At 48.7% G+C, this 20810-nt stretch overlaps 1 long non-coding RNA gene across 1 annotated transcript; it reads right to left on the bottom strand.

The window, feature by feature from the left end:
• Positions 1 to 14087: 14087 nt before the first annotated feature.
• On the bottom strand, positions 14088 to 17293 carry LOC309351268. The gene is made up of 4 exons (XR_014160772.1): positions 17028 to 17293; positions 16731 to 16997; positions 16197 to 16327; positions 14088 to 14762 (listed from the first exon to the last, which is right to left on the bottom strand). It is a non-coding gene; the product is annotated as an uncharacterized lncRNA (long non-coding RNA).
• Between the last annotated feature and the right edge of the window lie 3517 nt (positions 17294 to 20810).

The following is a 20810-nucleotide window of genomic DNA, read 5'->3' as shown; positions in this document are numbered from 1 at the left end:
CTTCTCACACGAGTAACGCCTGAAGAGAGCTTCAATGAAGCTGCAATCGTAGATATACTTAACTGAGAGTAAGGCCCACTGAATTCAGTGGGATTTACTGCTGAGTAGACCATGTTAGGGACGTGGGTGGCACTGTGGTCTAAACCACAGAGCCTAGGGCTTGCCAATCGGAAGGTCGGCGGTTCGAATCCCTGCGACGGAGTGAGCTCCCATTGCTCGGTCCCTTCTCCTGCCAACCTAGTAGTTCAAAAGCATGTCAAAGTGCAAGTAGATAAATAGGTACCGCTCCGGCGGGAAGGTAAATGGTGTTTCCGTGCTCTGCTCTGGTTCACCAGAAAGTGGCTTAGTCATGCTGGCCACATGACCCGGAAGCCATACGCTGGCTCCCTCAGCCAGTAAAGCGAGATGAGCACCGCAACCCCAGAGTCATCCATGACTGGACCTAACGGTCAGGTGTCCCTTTACCTTTAGACCATGTTTAGGATTGCAATGCATTATTGCCATACCTTGAGCTGAACCCCATTTTGGCTATAAGCCTAATTATGTTTCTAAGTATGAAAACTGAGCTTCATGTAGGCTGGGACATTGAAAGTCAGTGTCTTTGACTCCAGGTAAAGTTACTTCCAATAGGTTGTTAATTGCATATCGTGTGCCTGTTTCATGAGTGATTACAGTTTGACATGTTTGCTCCTCTGCAGCCTATTTATGGCAATGGCCTTGATTCCCAGTGCAATCCAAACAAAACAACAGCTGTGGGAAGGGGGATAACAGTGGCAGGCAACCACTTCCCATATGGGAGTGATTGCATGATGCACAGGCATTTGTGTAGTCATGCTAGCGCCCTGTGTTGTGGAACCTCAAATCCCTGGACTTCAGACCGTGTTCAGCAGGTTTCTAGTCCTCATAAGCAAAATTCTCAAGAAACCTATACGAATTGTGAACCACAGAAAGCAAATCACAGCCAAGAAATTATTTCCCTTTTCACTATGCTTACTAGTCTTTGCCTCCTTTTGCCTTCATCATTCCCTATTTAGCAGACTGGAACAGGAATATATATATATATATATATATATATATATATATATATATATGCGCTTTAACTCCTAATGAAATAATGCTGAGATGTTAAAGTACAAGAACTTGGTAGGACTTACATCAGAGAAAACAACTGAATGGAAATATCTTGCTACCAGAATTGCACAAGAAGCCCAATATCTGTTGCAGAAACATCCTAGACTGGGATCTTCAGCATATGCACTGTGGGGTAGGGAGAGGCAGATGCTGGCTTCAAGTTTTGCCCTGACTCTGCTACTGGTAGGTGAGATGAGCCATCAATATCCTTGCATATAAAACAAAGTGTTTTGTTTGTTAGTATGTTATGCATTTTTTGTGTTTTTATATTTAAACCACCCTGTGATCCTCATATGAAGGGCAGTATAGAAATTTAATAATTAATAATCACAGACTTGTCACCCAGAACACATTTTAAGTAGTGCTAAAAGCAGCTGCTCATTCACGTGAAAGTGATCCAAATGAGGTTGTCCGTTACCTTCCATTGCAATTTATTTCCCAAACCAATACAGTTCTGGACACTTGGCTATTTTCCAGTTATAAAATCTATTAGTTCACTACATCTCTGGGTGGAGAAGGGCTGGAAATCGTGTGAGGAAGTTGCCACTGACCTCAGTAGTGGCAGGATACAGTGTAGACACGCACACAATAATCCTTTTTAAATGCATTCCACTCGTGGCGAAAGGCGTTGTTTTCTTTGACCTGCAAAACTAGCCTTAGTACAAAGATTCAAACTCCAAGTACCCTAACACCTTCCCAGAGGCTATAACACTGGAGGTGGCTGAACTGCCGTTCCGGTTAAGTTCTTAATATTCTCTGCAAATCAGGATTGCTGATCCCAGATCCAGTCTCTCTTCGTTCAGGGTGCTGTTTTATGGGCCTGGCTGGGCTCCGATTTGGCCCCAGGTGGGTCAGCTTCGTCCAGTAGCTGCGTATTTGTGTTTCTAAGGCTTCCTCCCTCCCTCCCTCTCACACACACACATTATTTGTACCTCGTGTGAATATTAATGAACAATATGGTCTCTTGAACAGGATCCGGCTGAGTCCATTTTAAAGACGATAGAGATACCAAAACAGGTCCTCCTCTGTGTTGTTCTGTGAAAGCAAATCTAGGCAGCGCTATAAACTTTGTTCATTTAAATTATTGGGATTCATTCATTGATGAATCTATGTGGCGGTCAATTTCAATTGATAGGTGCAGTTTGTAACTTAGGAGACGTGAGTTTTCAAGACTCACCATTATAGTGGGAATTTCCTTTAGCATCTCAAACCAGGAGAATTTACAAATAATAAGGTTTGGGGATTATGCAAAGTGATATAGGCCCACCCAATACATTCAAAGCACATTTAAAGCATGACCTCCTCCCAAAGAATCCCGGGAACTGTAGTTTTTAAGGCCTCTGGGAATTGTAGCTTTGTAAGACAAAGCTGCTTGTTTTGTGACTCCTCTGATCATACAATGAATGCATCCTTCCCTATTTGTTTTTCAACATTATCATCATCATGATAAAACCTCGAATGACAAAGATTCACATCCAAAACCAGTAACGCTACACTGTGAACTATGACTATGGGCGCCTTCCCAGGAGCCTGATCCCGAAGCGTCCGGCTGAAATGACTGGGCCTTCTTCCCAAGGAAATGGGCTTGGAGATCGGAAGCTGAAAGAGCCCTCAAGCCCCCACCCCGTCCCACTCCCTGGGGCTAATGAACTAGATCTGGGCTGCTTGAAATCCGTTGCAAACCTCTGTCCCGCAGCAAGTGCCCCTTTCAGTTCCACGACAGAGGCGCCTCTGGAAGCGAAGGATCTCCAGCTCTGATTTCTAAGGGCACATGCTTCGGATCACGCCGCTTCCAATTACATGTAGTATATCTTGACCTGAAGACATCAAAAAGAAACAGTTCCTTCACCGTCTGAGGGGGGGGGTCTAATATTGGGAGTATTTGTTTTATTTATTTATTTATGGTTTACTTATCTGGCCCGCCTGCCGAAGCCCAGAGAACTATGCCAAACATATAGCACAGATACGACTATCCCCAAAATACAGCCCAGATGTCCAAAAACAATAACAATGAAAGCCAAGTAAAATTACCATCAAATCAGGGCAGAAGAGAGGATCGCGCCCCAGATCTTAAGCGCACTGGGTCTTAAGCGCAATATTCTCCCTGCGTTGAAATCGGGGCTCCGATCTACCGCAAGCCGGTTACTGTGGAGGAGTTTGTCAGTGAGAAATCCTTTACCCTAACAGGTCAAACCTCAGTCGTAGGATCGGGGAGCTTCGAAAGCGCCCCGGTCTGCTTTCCACGCCTTGCGTGGAAACTGACCCAGTAACTTTCCCTCCCCCGCTTTGGAGAGCTGAAACCGACACGAGTGAGACCTCGGCTGCTTTGAAACGGACCGTCGAGGAGCAGTGCCTGCCTGCTGACGAACAGGCCTTTTGATACCACAACAAATCTGAGAGTTTGGGGAGCCACAGGATTGCTTGTTGGGATTTGCTGCCCAAAAATCAACGTGGTTGTATCCCTCTGGCAGTCTGCCGTGCGCGGAAGAGCGAGAACAGCGCGCGGTGCACTCTGGGATGGATGTCTTCTTGTCCCATTGAACTGAATGGTTGTGGGTTATGATTTCCCATCACCGGGAGAGGGAACCGCCTGTTCATGTCAGTGGAAGTTTTTGTTTTGTTTTGTTTTTTCATACACCCCCCCCCCACTTAGAGCCCTATCTTCTGAGCATCATTCTACTATTCGGTAAATTCCAATGCGCTTGGACTTGCTCCCAAGTAAGTATGCATGAGCTTATAGAAAGCTTATAGAACACAATCTCCAACGAGCTGAAACAAAACAGAGAGACATATAGCAGAATGGGATGGCTTTTCAACCTGAATAACAAAAATTCCAAGCAAGCCATATTTTTAAAAGGATAAAGAAAACACGGATCCTAAACATCCGGCCACTCCACCTCATTTTTCCTGTACACATCTTTATTTGGAAGCAAATAGGACGATCTTTTTTTAATACGTGTATAAGTACCTGGTCGTGTGAAGCCTGAGGCTGATCAACCTTGCGCAGCTCTCATTCAGGTCCATCGGACTTGCACAGGAAAAAAAACTTTCATAGGATTGGACCTACGCAGTGCAATGTTTACTTAGGAAAAGGAATCCCAGGTAAACATGTATAGGATTGCAGCGTATGTGTGTGCCCCTTTTAATTAAGTTTTAATAGTGTGCATGGTGACAAGTCAGACCCTTTGCAATAAAACCCAGCTCGACATATGAAGTCTCAAGTCAACAATGGAATCCGGGAAGCGCCAATGGTCAAAGAGTTTATCTCGGGTTTATTTTTAGGGAGATAGAGCATCTACTTCCGTCGTTAGAATTCACTGGCTCTTCCGCAGTTGTGGAAAAACAACAACACACTGACCCGATTTCAAAACGGGGCGTCATTTGTTTCTCTTGCGCTTAGAAAGCGGCCGGAACATTTGGTGCCTGGCTGAGAATATGCTAATGGCCCAGTCGAAACGCTGTTTGGGAACTGGGGAATCAGTTCAATTGAAACCAGGGGCGGCGTGGATGTGGGATGGGTGACAGCAAAGTATTCGGCTTTATTGGGTGAAGCTGAGAGCGGGAGCCAGTGCGCCACTGCTAGCCAGCCCAGCCGACTTTGATCGCAATGGAACTGGCGTCCGAGGGAGCCTGTTTAGGATCTGGGTGTACCTTTCGGACACCTGACTCCCTGGAGGGAGGGGGGAAGCTTTGCTTTTGATCAAGGGCTCGAAGCAATGACAGTATAAACGAGCAGAGAGGAAAAAATTCTCTCCTACTGAGCTCGCCCTTTTCCGCACTGGAGGGGATCTACAGCGAAGAAAAAACGACCTCGCCAGACAAACGAAAATATGATCGCATCTGGTACCCCACCTTATTCCTAACACGTTTCCCATGTGATTCAACTTTCCTGTCAATTACGGTTAGAACTGAACGGCCAGACCTGCGCAGACTGTGTGGATTTATTCAGAAATAAGTTCCAGGAAGATCGTGGGCATGACAAGAAGAACCTGTTCCTTAAAATTTTGCGCCGCGCCTAAATGCATTTTATATTAAACTATATTGTATTGTATGTCATCATTATTGGCATTCACTGTTCGACAGGCTCACAATCTATAATAAACAACTCTAGCAGTATAGGGAGGGACATACTTGCAGCAGGTCAGTCCGATCCTGGGCATATTTCATCTGAAACAAGTTTCACCAAGTTGAAAAGGATGTATTGCACTGCACTGCACTGCGTTATGTTGAGTTGCATTCTATTGTATTGTGATTAAGGGCTAAAGCTACAGTCCTATGCACACTTACTTTGGAGTAGGTCCCGTCGAAATCAGTTGGCCCCTGAAACAGGAAGTCTCAGCAGCGCCGGGTCCCCTCTCTACCAGTACAAATGCAACACATTAAATAACTAACAATTTGCTGCGCTTTTATGACGCTCAAAATCAGAAGCAGTCGCTTTACTGTTGCTAATGACAGAGCCGGCGCTACCGCACAAACCCCATAAAATCTGTTAAGTCTTCTCCGCGCCACAGCAACAAACTTAAGGGGGTTCAACAAGTTGTCACTTTCTAGCAAGTGTAAACAGGATCGCAACCTTGAAGGAAACACACGACTGCCTTGCAGATTTTAACGCCCTTTCAAAACTTACGTTCCCTGCAAAATCTTGGGATAGTGTTAACTATCCTCTCTCCTGCTTCTAGGGTCCTACCTCACCGAACTGGATTCTGTCCCTGGGCAGTTTTTATTTTAGGATAAAACAGCACGCTCGCCTTCAGTGATAAAGAGGCCGCTTTGTTGCCACCTCCGCAGGGCGCTAATTTCGGGGTCTCCCCTCGGAGACGTGTGATTCCATTACAGCCAGTGGCGCAGCTTCGCGGCCGAAACCCTTTCCAAACTGCGGCGGCTGCAGAGCACAAAGGCAGCTCTTGTTGGGCTGGGGACAGGCTGAGATGAATTCGTTCAGGTTCTTTTGAAGCAGAAAACCCCCGATTCCGCGTTGCTGGGCTTTGGCCCGAGCATTTCAAATGCAGCGAAGCGGGCTTTGAAACTGCGTGCGCAGGGCACTCCAAAGCTTCGCGTCAATCCAAATTGATTGCGGAATTAGAATCGCAACCGAGGGCGCGTGGATGTCTAAGGCGAGTCCAGGCTGGGCAATGGCGATCTGATCAGCTTCTATGCTCTTCATTGGCATGTCAACATCTCCTCTGACCTCTCCCACCCCCACCCCCCATCTCTAGGTATGCAGAGTTCCTCCCCAAAACACTAACACGGAACTTTCCGGACCCAACAAAGGTTGGGTCAGTCGTGCTGTGACCCAACTTACTCGGCTGAAATCTAAGAAGTTTCCTCGTAAAAAAACAGGGAACTCGCCAAATACACACCCCGGCCTTTGAATTAACCAACGTTTTGCACTGCATCACTCAGGGTTTGGACACAGACCGTAATGGGTGCGGGTCTCTTACAGAAAAATAAAAGAAAACACCATTGTTTCCTATACAATGCATGTCTACTAGTCCAGCTGAGTCCCCCGGTCCTCCTCCCAGAGCAGGTTTTGTTCCTCTGTGCTGTTTAACGAGGAAACACTGCAGGAAGCGAGGAGGGCGAGCTCTGGAGCAGTCCTCGTGAAAGACACACTTTACAGAGCGGGGCTGCATTCACACGACAGTTCATTCCGTTTCCGTCCCTTTCCCCTAACTGTTAAGTTCTGCGTTATATTTGAGCTTTCCCGCTATGTAAAAGCCCCTTCTGGAACTATAGTGGAACACAGTGCGACTTTAGCGCTCATTTCCGTGTTATTTGCTTCCAGGGTCAAAACGCGTTTTCAAATAAAATGGAAATGAGCGCTAAACTAGCGCTACATTCCACTACTGCTCTGGAAGTGGCTTTCACCTCGTGCGAGAGCTCAAGTATAATGCGGAACTTAATGAGGAAATGTCCTGAAAATGGAATAATGTACCACGTGAGTGCAGAGTGTTGAACTGGGACCTGGGAGACCGGACTTCAAATCCCCACTCAGCTACGAAACTCAGCGGGTGACTTTGGGCCAGTCACTCAACCTACCTCACAGGATTGTTCTGAGGATAAACTGGGGAGGCGGGGAACTATGTACGCCGCCTTGAGCTCCTTGGAGAAAAGACGCGCTATAAATGTAAAACTAAAACAAAACTCACGAGTTAAGCCCAATTACTTTGATGGATCTTACTCCCAGAAAAGTAGGCATATGAATGCAGTCTTATGCTGATACTGGGTTTCACTTCGCTTGCTTAATCCTCCAGTTCTCATCCATCGACTCCTTCGTGTGGATGTGTGAGAGAGACAGGGTTCACTGTATGGATGAACTACGGGACCCGATCATGCAGCAGTCTTAACGCCATCCTAAGCAGTGTGCTTAGAAACGCAGCCAGGCAGTCTAATGGACAAGTCAAGGACTCATTCCACTGAGACCTGGTTGTCACTGTACTACTGGTCTGTGTCTGGCATGCTCCACAACAGACCGCAGGTAGGGGCTCACACGTCTGAAAGACCATTCATTGCATACATTTTAAAATAAAATAAAATAAATTCCTCCACACTTGGGGTGGAAGGGTGGACTACATCTCTAGGGAAAGTCTATGTTAGAGCCCTGCTTTTGGTCATGATGTTAGGTGGAGAGATTTCACCCCCCACACATACCCTGCCGCCCCCAAGCATTGTGCAGTGGGACGGTCCAGAAACATGTTTGCCTCAGTGGTACTTTGCTTTACACGAAGCTTGCCAGAGGCCGCAATCCATGCTGATGCGGAAGTCAATCCCATTCAACTGGCACCGAAGTAAACCTGGTTAAGAACACATCAGATATACCGCTTGCACTTTTTAGCATCTTTGTTGCACAGTTTCTTGGATTTCAGCAGGATCTGGATGGAAGAGGTCGCCAGACTGAGTCCCATTCCCTTGGGGCCTCTTCTCAATTCGCTTATAAAATGGGGGGAGGGGGTGTCTTGAAAAAGGCTCGCGTCGCTTTCCTAGCAACAACAACGATCAGTGTGCGCTCTGTCGCAGAAGCCCAGAGGCTTTTGCTGGTACCTCGAAGGCAGCCTGCAATGTCAAGCATTCATGGCGCTTCCCAGACAAAATGAGCAATAGCTACCCGACTGTCCACGTGAAAACGTCAGTATTTAAACGAAGGGTTTGAAAAATATGTTCGACTCGGCGGAAAGCGAAAGGAGGCACGCTTGCTCAAATATTATGAGCAGACCTGGTGACCGCAAAGTCCCTTTCCAGCATTCACCTCCACGCTTAGGGTGTATTTTCAAAGGGCAGGCTCCCCTTCAAGGGGGCGGAGGGAGAGAGAGAGCCAAGAATAGGCACGAAACCGACGGGTTGAAACTGACCAGGATCCCTCCGCTGGAACACACGCGCCCCACGCCGCAGGTACAGAAGCCCACCCCAAGCGCACCATGGCGCGCACGCCCGGTTTAGCAACAGGAATAGTATCACTTTCCCCTCAGCCTGAGACTGCTTTACTCGCGAGTCAAGGCACTTAGGCTCACAGCCAACAGACCTGCCCCTACTACATTGCATCATTTTCTTAAAACCAAAGGTTAGGCGGTTTACGTGTGTGTGTGAAAGAGCAAATATTTCTCTCATTTTTAGCAAGAGCCAGCCAGAATTTCAACTCAATAAAGTTCTCTCTTTCTTTCTCTCTCCCCTTCCCACTCTTCCCCTCTTTCTCTCTCTCCCGTTTGCCTTTCTGTTGCTGTAGAACCTTAGCATAAGTTGGACGATCGTTGTACCTTAATCCTAAACATGATGGAAAAACTAGGCAAAAAAAACCCTTTTGCAGCACGACCTTCCGTCTGGTTGACAGTGAACTTCGCTGCACACAGCATATCGAAGCACTTAAACTCAAAGGCAATTTCTTTGGGTGTCTCCCCCTCTTACCCATTGTAACAATATTTGAGAGAAGGATGTTAAAACTGAGCTTTTAAAAATCAGTGCTGTTTGGGGCAATCCTATGAGCAGTTTGCAACTCCTATTTAGCCTTGACCAGTGTTCAGTATTCATGCTGTCACTCTTAGAATTTATTCCAAGGCAATTTTAATGATACTGGGTATTTCAGTGGGAAAGTGAATCGTGTGCTTTTCTTCCAGTGAAATGAAGAGAACTTACAAATGATGAACTGGATATTATCAGTCCTTGGGGTTTAGCACTGAGAATCGATCTAAGGTATTGTAGTATCAAAATTCTGGGCTCAAATCCAGTCCCATGCAGTTTCAATCGGAAGTAACTTCCACTGTTTTAGCGTTGCAGTCATAGAATCATAGGGAAGGGACCCTGAGCATCATCTAGTTCAACCCCCTGCAATACAGGAATATGCAGTCCAGGGATCGAACCTTGACGTTATCAGCACCACACTCTAATCAGTTGTTCTGTGGGTTTTACTTTGGAGAGACGTAACACCTGAATAGGATCAGGCTGCGCAGCACCTCAGACCTAGCAAATGAGCTTCAGTGTGCTCAAGATGGGATGCATATCATCAAAGAGAAGAGGAACCGGACATGGAAAGGGCAAATGGGCCGGGGGAGGATGACCTACAAACTAAGCGCGGTTAGCTCAACCAATCCTGCGCCACGTTTGAATAGATCGGCCTTTGAGAGAATGGGTTGTATCCAACTATGCTAAACTCAGAGTAGACCTATTGAAATCAAAGGGTCTAAATTCGCCCGCCCGTTAATTTCAGTGGGTCTACTCTGAGTAGGGCGAACATTAGACAGGACCAGATGGGAAGCCCCAGGGCTATGATTCCTCTAGGAAATATTCCTTCATCCATCATGGGGCAGCTTAGGATGGGTCCAGAGTCCAGTGGAGCTAGAATCCAATTCTACTCCGAGGTAAGTTTCTATTCAGGAAGCTGCTTCTTCCCAGCCCTGTCCCACTGTTTCCATACTAAAACAGCAATCGTGGGAACAAGCCCATTGAATTCAGTGAGATTTCCGAATTCACCTGCACAGTTTTGCAGTGTCCTGACCCCCACTTGCATTTTATTGGAAGGTTAAAGAAATCCGAACTTACTTCCAAATAAGCTTGTGCGTAACGAGTTTGACCGCATGTACGATTATTTGGGAGTAAGACAAACTGAAGGCAAGGCTTTCTTAGAGTAAACCTGCATAGGCTGCATGGCGTCCATATGCATACTTACTGAAGAGTAATTCCCATTGCACTCCGGGGAACTTTATTTTGGGTAAGCTCCTGCTGCGTAAAGGGAGATTGCGCCCTTAGCGCTTATTTTTTTTGGTACCACGTGTGAAGGCTCTCGATGGGTGATAAATCAAATCGAGTGGGCTTTCTTTCCGGGGCTGCCATTGTAATCGCGTTGGTTGCAAAGCGGGGGGCCTGATGATGTTGACCAGGCATAGGCAAACTCGCCCTCCAGATGTTTTGGGACTACAATTCCCGCCATCCCTAGCTAACAGGACCAGTGGTCAGGGATGATGGGAGTTGTAGTCCCAAAACATCTGGAGGACCGAGTTTACCTATGCCTGATGTTGACCTTCAACTTCTGAGGGTTGACGGGATTTGTAGTTCATCAGTATCTAGACTCCCCATCTCTGCAATGTAGACACAGGCCAGGTTGAAGCCTCAGGTGTGAAGCGGGATTGAAAGGTGAAACCCCAAGCCCCCCCCCCAACTTCCAGGAAAGGGTTTTGGGGGTCGCTGCCTTAGTTTGCTCTTCCTTTTGAAAATATGCGCGAAAGTCGTTCCTTCTTATGTCCGTTTCATCAAAATAAGCGCAGATCTCCTGGGGAGCAAAGATTGAATCCACACGAGGAATATTAGCTCATCTCTCTCTGTTTGGAGAGAGACCTTAGATCCTCGCGCAAATCCGCATTCCGGGTAGGAAGTCATCAAAAAGCCGAACGTGCTTTGAAATCAACTCGGCTTTTTGCAGGAGGCGAAAGCAGGAAAGCGACCGCTGCCAGGCACACTCCCGATTTCCCCTCGTAATCTCTCTCCTGGACGCGACATTGACAGGTTTATGGCGCTCCGCGTTAAAGTCGGCCTCGAACCGCTTTGTGCGCCGAAAAGCGCACAGAGCGGCGCGTAATCGCCCTGGTAATCAACGGCTCGTCTAGAGAAGCCTTTGCCATGGTTTTAAAAAGAAACATTCTCTGTTTTCTAGGCATGTGTCATGAATGGCAGCTGAGCCAAGCAGCCCCTATGATTACGGCTGGGCGAGTCAGTCGAGGAAATAAAGCGATTTTTGACACCAGGCTTGAGAGCCAAGGCAGGCTGGGAGCCTCAGCCATGGTCTCGCATTCCTCTCTCCAAATCTGGCACCCCCGTATCACGCGCAAAGGTGCTGAGAGGCGGCCTTCGTTTTCTCTGGCTCAGATGCGTAAGAGCGCAATGTTGCAATGCTGGCGACCTATAGCTGGGAATAAGTCAAGGAGACCTGCTTTTTGCTGCTGTGTAAACAGGATCGGGATGCACGTGGTCCAGCTTGGGCTGGGTCGTGCCTCAGATATTTAAAATCTAGCTTTCCACTGGTAACGTGGATTATCCTCACCTCAAGTGCTCAGAGGTTTTCCACGAAAATGAAAATAGTATATTAGCAGCTTAAAGGGTGCAGGGTGAAAGGAATACGCAGCTAGGTCAATTAGGATCGAAGCTGGTTTGGGGGGAAACGCATGAAATCTCACTATTTCCTAAGAAACCACAGAATAGGTATAGGCTGGGTAGGAATTGTTGCTAACGTCGTGTATGCAACGCTTCCAAATCCAGGGGTGGCGGCAGCACAGTGGAGGCAGAGCAAACGACTTTTCGGCTGCCAAGTTTTGCCCTCTTGTCAGGGAGTAAGTCCCACTGAATTCGCTGGGACTTCGGCGGCTTTTCTGGGATGCCCTCTCGGTTCCTTCCACGTCTTCGATGATCAAAGAGCTCTGGCGATAGTTGCAATCAGCTGAAAAAGCTATTAGACAAGTGATTGCAAAGTCCACCAACACCTACACAATGGAACATCCATGTACAGCCGCAGTATACCCCATTGGAGGTGGGCAATCGGGAGGGGTTCGTGCCCTTCCTGTGACCTTCGCGGCGCATCTGGAGGACTGCTGTTTGAACCCGAGTGCTGGAGGAGGTCTCCAATCCTACGCACGCTTCCCTCGGAGTAAGTCCCATTGAACCCCACTGGGAGTCTTGTTCCTGGGCGAATTGGCCACAGGGTTGGCCTGCAGGTGGACCTTCGGTCTGGTTCTGCAGTGGACAGTTCCACCTTTTCTTCATTTGACACTCTCATCTTTTCAGACTCACAATTCGGACTCAGGCAGTGGCTGAAGACTGGAACCATGATGATAGGTCCCTTTTGACTTTATTACAGATCCGACGCACGGGGGTGGGAGGGAAAGAGAAACTGTTAGTGCTGGGCAGAGGCTGTCGAGAAAACGGCAGGAGCCTTTTGGACTGGTGAAGCAGTCGGCCCCAAGTAACGCGCTTACTCTCGGCGTCTTTTGCACGGCTGGAGAGCGTCCAAGCTTTGCTGAGCTGGCCTTCCTCAGCCCGTTTCCCTCCTCCCGACCTGGGAAAGCGACCTTGGCTTGGAGACTAGACTGCAGAGGCCGATTTCCCCCACCCGGGCAAAGGCGGAGGCTTTGGTCACCCTTTCCCAGAGCTAGTCCCGTACTCTGCACCTGGACAACAGCGTAGCAGGATTAGTCCCGGGAAGGTTACTCGGCGAGCCACCTAGAAAACCTGGGTCCATCAAGACTTAGACTTTTGCCAGGTTGGGCAAGCCACCTGGGGAGCCTCGATCTCTTGAGATCCTCTGACTGCTGCACTTCCAAAGACGACTCGGTGAAGTCGCATCTGGGCTCCAGGTGATTTTTTAAATGTATTTTTTTGTCGTTTGTTGTTGTAGTAAATTAACAAAAAGGAGGCATCGTGAAATTGGCCATCCTGAAAAGGAGCTTTGTTAGGGAACCGTGACATTTCAGGATCTTGGCCCAGAGGGAGAATGTTGTGCTCGCCTCCCAAGAGGCTGCGAGGAGCTCCCACATTCCTCCAACGCGACTCGGACCAATGAGGAGCGCCGCCCTGGCTCTGCTGGCGGAGATCCTAAACCGCTGGCTTGGGAACAAGCTCCAAGCTGATTTCAATGGAATTTATTTCCAAGTCCGTGTTGTTATTTCCGATCGGGGTGTTCCTGTTGCATATCCAAGACAGGAACACTTCATGCCCATTAGCTATCCCGTAACACGTTTTAAGCAGCCGTCCATGCTCGCAACTACTGGGTTTTTCTAGACGTCGCCAATGCGTGGCAAAGGGGCGGGATGCGGATTCCAATCCGCCTTAAGGGCTTTGGCTACGGAGCCCCACAGTGCTATTTACGCACAACAAATTAACACCCGAAATAAACCTCTGTGTTTGCAATCAACGTCTTCCAGGAATTAGATTTGTGCCTAGAAATTCTAGAAAATAAGGCAGTCGGATGCGCCACTAATATGCCCCCAAACACAAACAATTATTGCCAGTGGGATTTATATCTTACTAAAAAGTTTTCAAGGCCGAAGTACGCGGACTAACTGAAGTGATGCTGAACTCACTTACTTGGAAGTAAGATCTTTTTAAAGCAGCTGAGCTTACTTAAAAGTAAACCTGCGCATGGTTAGATATATGCCCACTGAAGTCGAGGGTAGAGACTCTTTTTAAATCCCTGGAGATTTAACAGTTTAACTGTGCTATGGAAGAAATCGGGAAAAGTGGATCGCAGCGGCCTTTGCCGTTTTTGGCAACGGGATCATGCGCCTTTTTACTCGTTTGAGTTTAGGATCAAAACAAGGGCTATTCTGGCAAAGCAGACAGACAAATCCAGGTAGATGTAGATGCGCCATATATAGCCATATATATATATATACACCCGATGAACAAATCAATAAATGCGTCCAAATATATTTTATACCACCAACAAAATTTAATAACTTACAATTCATTGGAATTTAGTATTTCAGGAAGTACTTTTTCTCACCAAGCGAACTTGATCACGTTTCCTCAGAGACACCCCCCCCCCCCCGCCACTGGGTTCAATAAGCAAAAGTATTTAAGGTTGCAGCCTAAATTATCCTCTCCATACATTTCGCGACCACAGATTCGTACACAACCCAGTTCAGTCAGTTTTGAACTCTAAACATCCAAATATTTCGGCTTAATCCATGAAAGTCCCGTTTGTTCCTCAGGCCTCCTTGCCCTTGTTCCCAAAATGTCCTTTGGGTTTGAAGAATCCTGTATTGTTTGAATAGCAGGGTTTTTTGTTTTTTGTTTGTTTTGTTGTTTAAATGCATTTTAATATTGTAATAAAAGGAGCAAGCTCTGTGGTGGAACCTAAACAAGCGGAGAAGGTGCTAACCCACCTGAAACTGGTGACACAACCAACGTGCTGTTTAATTGTAGGAGCGTTTTTGTCATTGTTTGGACAAGTCGATCAAGTTCAACGGCAGATTGGCTGCTGACTTCCACGTCTAATTCGCTGGCTTATTTCGGGACCCGTTTGGAAAAGGAGCATTTAAAAATATCCACCCGTCTTCCTTGGTCAGGCTCAGTCCCTTCTCCGCGGATAATCGCAGGCTTACGTTCTAGCAAACCACCGGTAACGAGAAATGCGCTCTTTCCCCGGAGTTCGCCTTCAATGAAACAAGAAAAGAGGAGAGCTGTACGCGCGCATTTTCAGTTCCATAAATACTCGCGCCACCCTGGAAAGGCAAGGCAATAAAATCAGTTCCTTGTCTGTAAGGAATAGGTCGAGGGGAAGGAGATGTTAAGCAGGCAGGGCCAAAACTATAGCCAGAATGCTAACCAGGATGCTAACCTTGCTGCTCAAGAAAAGAGTCGTTGAAAGAGAAAAGGGAGGAGGGCGCCGGCTGGGAACGCATTTTAGGAAATTGACACCAAAGAGTGCCTGGGAAAGGCACCTTGTCAGTTTCATACAAAGCATAGCCACAGAACACCCTAACAGCTAGAAACTATAGACTTTTCTTTAAAGCTGCAAGCTTGCAAGGAATTGCTCCTAAAGGCAGGAGAATGTTCTCAGATAGCGAGGCTGCACGAATATGGAGGAGGGGCGCTTAACGGTTGACCCTAAAAAACCGGTATGATCCTCCCCATATGTTCTGCTCTGATCAAGACGACTTGCCCTCGAAAGTACAGTTAACTTTTCAACTATATCTGGTGGTGGGAGGAATTCGGTGCAATAATAATAATATCGAGAGCTACGTTGCTAATCAGACGATTCTTCCTGGGAAGCTCAGCTGTTGAGAAGAGGGATCGCAGGGAGCATACGCTACAGAAAGAGGCAGTGACTTCCTTCTGACAACAACAACTTTTGCTCACCTGGAAAAGAGGTCCTTATGGGACGCAAGCCCCCTACGGTGCCCCCTAGGCTGCCAGGCTGCCTTGCCCTCCCTCTCTCCTCCTTGCTTTCTGTTCCGTTTCCTTCTCACGCGCAGTGCGGATCTTTCGCCCTTTCTTTCAAACAACCTTTTCTCGAGCCCCTTTGTCGCCTGCGGGAGTCCTCCGCCTTCCCTTCTCCACTTGCCCCCCGCTCCCCCGGCGCGAGGCTCCTTTCTTTTCCCTCAGAGCATTAGCTCCGTCGATGGCCATCTCCAAGGGCGCCTAATCGTGGCGGACCTGCAAGCTGAAGGGCTGACGATGCAGCGCAGCAGCTGCGCTTTTCAGCGAACTCAGATCGGCGCCCCGAGCCCTCCGCTGGCCTCGGGAGCAGGGGAGGCCGTTTGCCCGGGAACTAACTAACTCTCCCTCTCCCTCTCTCTCTCTCGGGGTTATCTCAGGGGACTGTCTCTCTCCCCTCGCGCACACGCTCCCCCTGGCCAAGAGCCGTCTTGCGATCGAGCCGACACCCTCTCGCAGCCGGTTCAGGGACGGCACCATCTCGCGAAACACAGCGAGACATCTGCAGCCCGGACCGTATAAAAAAAGCAAAAAAAAAAAAAAAAAAGCGCGGGGTTGGGTTGGGTTGGGTTGGGTGGGGGTCTGGCTGGTTGCCTGTCGTAGCCGCGGGAATCCGTCCTGAAAAAAGAAGCTTTTCAGAGCGATCTCACCTCCAGCCTCCTCTTGGAAAAGGAAGCGGCCCCGGCTCGCCTCTCTTTGCAAGAGATCTTCTGATCCCGCTTTGCGCATCTCCAGGCTGCGAGAAATGGACATCAGCGGCCTCCGCTTGCCTGCTGGGACCCTTTGGGGACATAGATGGAGCAAAGCCAGAGAAAAAAGAAAATAAATGTGGGGTGGGGTTTTTTTGGAGGGTGGGGGGCAAGCAGCTTAGGTCCCGGGCTGATCCGTCCACCCCAATACAGCCAGATGATATTTCCCCCCTTTCCTTCGTAGCTCCCCCTCTCCCTGGTGTAGAGGATCTTGTTTCTGCGCTGCAAAGTCTCTCTCCCCGGCTGTACACCCGCGCGGCCCGATCTTATCAAGAGCCGAGGCCTATAAATCAGGGGAGCTCGTCTGGCGATGGTGGGGGCGCTTTCCAGCATCAGATCCAGGGCGAAGCACAAACTGGGAACGATAGGGCGGGGTGGGGGCTCGCACACGCGCGCAGGAGGGCGGAAAGGGGCGACCAGCCAAGTGAAACTGACCAGAGGGAACCTTGTATCCGTTCTGTTTTTGACTGGGGGACGCGAAAGGGAAATCCCATCCGGGAAGCAGAGCGCGCAGAGCGCAGGCCGTGGAGAGCCGAAGAAGAGCCCCGAGGCGCCCCTGGGCGCGGGCAGGGGTATCCTTAGGAGGCCCGGTTTGAACCACGTCCTCTAGCTCGTCCCGGCGGTCCCGGGGAGCCTATCTTGTGTGGTGGCGCTGAAAGCTGCGGCTGAAGGCCGATTCTCTCTCTCTCTCTCTCTCTCTCTCTCTCTCTCTCTCTCTCTCTCTCTCTCCACCGCCCCCCGCCCTGCGCAATCCCCTTTCCTTCCTCCCCTGCAGTTTTTGCTAGCTGACTGCCTTGGCTTGTATTGGGAGAAGGGGCGCGCCGCGACTGCAGCAGACCCGCACGTGGCTTTCATTTAGGAGACACCGAGCAAGCCAGCAACTCGCCGCGCCGAGCGCGCTTTCTCTCGGATACTTTTCTCCTAGCTCCCTGGCAAGGCGAGACCGAGGGGCCCCAAGGATGGCCGAAGGGCCGGGGATCTTCAAGCCGGGAGAAAGAGGAGGAGGGGTTCAGAAAAGGCCAAGTGGAGCTCCTGACTCGGCGTAAGATAAACGCCTCCAAAACAAAACAAAAAAAACCACCCACACCATTATTTTGTGCGCCGTGTGTGGCTTTCTTGCTGCAGTCCCAACTGCTAGATCTCTTTCATATCTGATTCTTTCCCCCCCTTCCTTTCTCGATCAGGACTTTTCACAGTGGAAGAAGGCCTTCTTCAACTTCACCTCTCCTAAACACGCCGACTTGGAATGAAGCCCGGCCCCCCCTTCCCCGGTTGCAATTATTTCTCTCCTGCACACGGAAGCAGCTAGCTTCTGGTCGTAAGCCGGACTAGGTGTGTAGAAAGGGTTGGGCTTTGGGAAGTCAAGCGTTGCCAGCGGCTGGGATACAGATATCGATCTGCACACCGTTCAAAGTGGTGGAGTAAAATGGTGTGTGTGTTTGCGTGCGCGCTCACACACACACACACACACACACACACCACCACCCAATGAAAACCTCCGTTGGAGAATATCCAGTACGGACACTAGCAGGAGCCAACCGGCTAATGCTCACGGCGCCTCGCATCTTGAGCCAATGGCAACGTTACCATGTGCTGGAATAGACCTCGAAATCCTGTAAGAATCTCCGGAAAATGGCAATTGTTTATAGTTTCATAAAAGACTGAAGAAATTATTATTATTATTATTATTATTATTATTATTATTATTATTACTCAACACAATTCACGCAAACCTGTTCTACAATCCACCTCTTGCGCGAAATCCACTGCAGTGATGGATGCGAAAGGGGGCTATGAAGGAAGATTTATAGGCTGATTGTGGCCATTTCTGCTGGTGGATCATAATGATCCCCTAACGTGGGTCTCATTATATTGGTTTATATTGGTCATTTCATTAGAATGGTGTAACAAAAGCAAAGCAAAACACAAGCAAACCAGCCCTGAGGACTTTACAATATTGATTCCCCCCCAATTTTAAGTGCATTGCCTTGGATTTCTATTCTCAGTCTCGTTTAGCCCAGGGGACACCCCGACCTAGGAAATCCCGCCCCCTTCTTTGAATTGTCTGTCACGTTGCTAGGCCCATTGAAATTAATAGGGCTTATTTAATGAACACAAGTTAGGTCCATTAATTTAAATAAGTCTACTCCGAGTAAAAATCTTAGCTGATAATAATAATAATAATAATAATAATAATAATAATAATAATAATAATAATTTATACCCCGCCCATCTGGCTGAGAATCGCCCTTAGAATTAATGAAATTTCAAAGGGTCTTTTGTGAGTAAAACTTAGTTGAATACAAATGATGGTGATGGTTATATAAAGAAGAAGAAAGGTGTTAGATGAAGGCTAGGTTTTGAAACGACGAGCAAAATGATTGGCGATTTGTGCCTCAGGCAGGCCAGGGGCTCCCCCCCCCCAAGCAAAATCCTGATCGCCCGCGTATCCCTTCTGACGTCCACACAACAGCTGTTCCCAAAAGCCTCTCCTATACATCTCGAATGCGTCGCAAAGTGCGAGGAAGCTTGTGATGGACGTAATCAGTAGTACCGACCCGCAGGCGCTTCTGATACCCGCTTAAAACGAAGCAAACAAAATACAGTACTCCAGCGACTTCCAATGAGGAAAGCAGCCTCGGTTATTTATTTAACCCCAGTCCCTATGAAAGAGGGCGAGGGAGAAAGGCAGCGACATAGGGAGAGATCTTGGCAGGTCAAACCCATCGATTCTGCGCTGCAAGAAACGTTCCAGATAGGAGTCCAGGCTGCTAATAAAGCCCGCAGGGAGACGAAGCGTCACACGATTCCGACGATCATTTGACACGCAAAAGATCGCTGCTGGCGGATTAATTATTGACGGGGGCGGGTTGGGTAGGGAAGGAATGGAGAAAAGGGAAGGGGGCAGCATTGGAATGTCAGCCCCCTCCTAGCAGACACTTCTGAAAAGAAAGAACAAGGGTTAATATTGGACAAGGTTGTTTTATAGATGAACGATTGTCAGAATTATGTGCATTTCCTGGCAATAAATAATAAAACACTTTGGAGGCGTTTTGTGTGTGTGATGGGGGGGGGGGGATGAGCTTTCCTACTTGCCCATATCTTAAATCAATTGGTTAACCTTTAAGGTACCACAGGACTCTTCAGTGTCTTGGCTGCAACGCAATAAAACAGCTAATAAGAATTAATAGTAATTTAAAAATCGGTATATAAAGTGGTTAACAATTTGTAGCTCCCTTATCTGCAGTTCCTGCTGAAAACCCTGATGCACACGCATGCTTGAAATATATCATATCTCAACTTGAAACACACATGTGAGCCGATTTAAAAATATACATTTAATATAAGAAAAACGCCTCCGCCTTTTGGTTGACGGAGCCCTGCTATATTATTAATAAAGAACAGTATTTAAACTTTGGGAGTGCTCCTTCTCCTCCTCCTCAAACTATCCTGATCAAACTGTTGCTTTCTATTGCTTACTTTGAAATATTCCCTTTGAAGCCAACGGGGCTCCTCTGGAGTCAGTGACTTGAGAACGCGTAGTAGCCCACTGCAGTCCTCAACGTGTTTCCTCGCGAGGAAGCAAACGCCAAGGATTCTTCTGCTGCAGGCTTACACATCTGCTTCCAGCTGTAGGCCGGGTCCTAAAAACGTTTCCTCGGAAGTAGAGAATATATTGCAGCCTTGTACGGAAATCAGACCTGTTAAGGGGATCGATGCCCCACAAGCAAACGCCTATCGGACCCGGAGTTGCAATTGCGGATGTAATGAGACCAAGGGCGACTTACTTCCGAGTTAAAGGCGCTTCGCTCCGACTTTACGACTTTATTTCTCCGCATCCTTGAAACCCGGGCTTTCCAGACGCTGTTGGCAATTATTACCCTTCTTCACCTTTCTCGCACCCAGCCAGGACCCCTTTCGGTTCTCTTGGCGATTCCCACACAGGTCCCCCGCCCCGAAGTGTAACTTCCCGGAGCTGGCGCTGCAGTTTGGCACCGCGTCGCGGGACCCCCCCCCCTTTTTCTTCCTCTTTTCGTTTACCGCGAAGTCCAGAGACCGCGGCGGGACACCCTCCCATCCCGCCTCCTCCGCAACGCTCCTCTGCCTTCCCTGCGCTCCAGATCGCCGGCCCGTTTCCTGCTGCCCGTTCTTACGGGCCGAAAGCAGACCAGAGTCCCTCCGGATCGCGGCGGCGTCGCGGGCGAGGGAGGGGGAGAAGGCAGGAAGAAGGCAGGGGGTGGGGGAAGACGCCTCTCGACTTGCAGAAGTCAGGGCGAAATGTGAGTTGGCTGCGGTTGGCCAGGGACTCTTCTCCGACCCCCTCCCTCCATCATTCGCTTGTCTACCCATCCGCTGTGGGCCGCCGAGGTTGCGGCGGGGAGTGGAGAGCGAGGGGGCCAGAGACGGGGTGGAGCCAGCGGAGGCCGCAGTTTGGAAAGGTTGCGCAAGAAGCCCCCGCTGCGCTTCAAGATATAAAAGCGCCGTCGAGGCGCCTCCGCCGCAGCACCAGCAACT

Source organism: Podarcis erhardii (genome assembly GCF_964252035.2).
Source record: "Podarcis erhardii genome assembly, chromosome: 10".
Classification (NCBI taxonomy): domain Eukaryota; kingdom Metazoa; phylum Chordata; class Lepidosauria; order Squamata; family Lacertidae; genus Podarcis; species Podarcis erhardii.
This window is presented reverse-complemented; position numbering and strand designations above follow the sequence as displayed.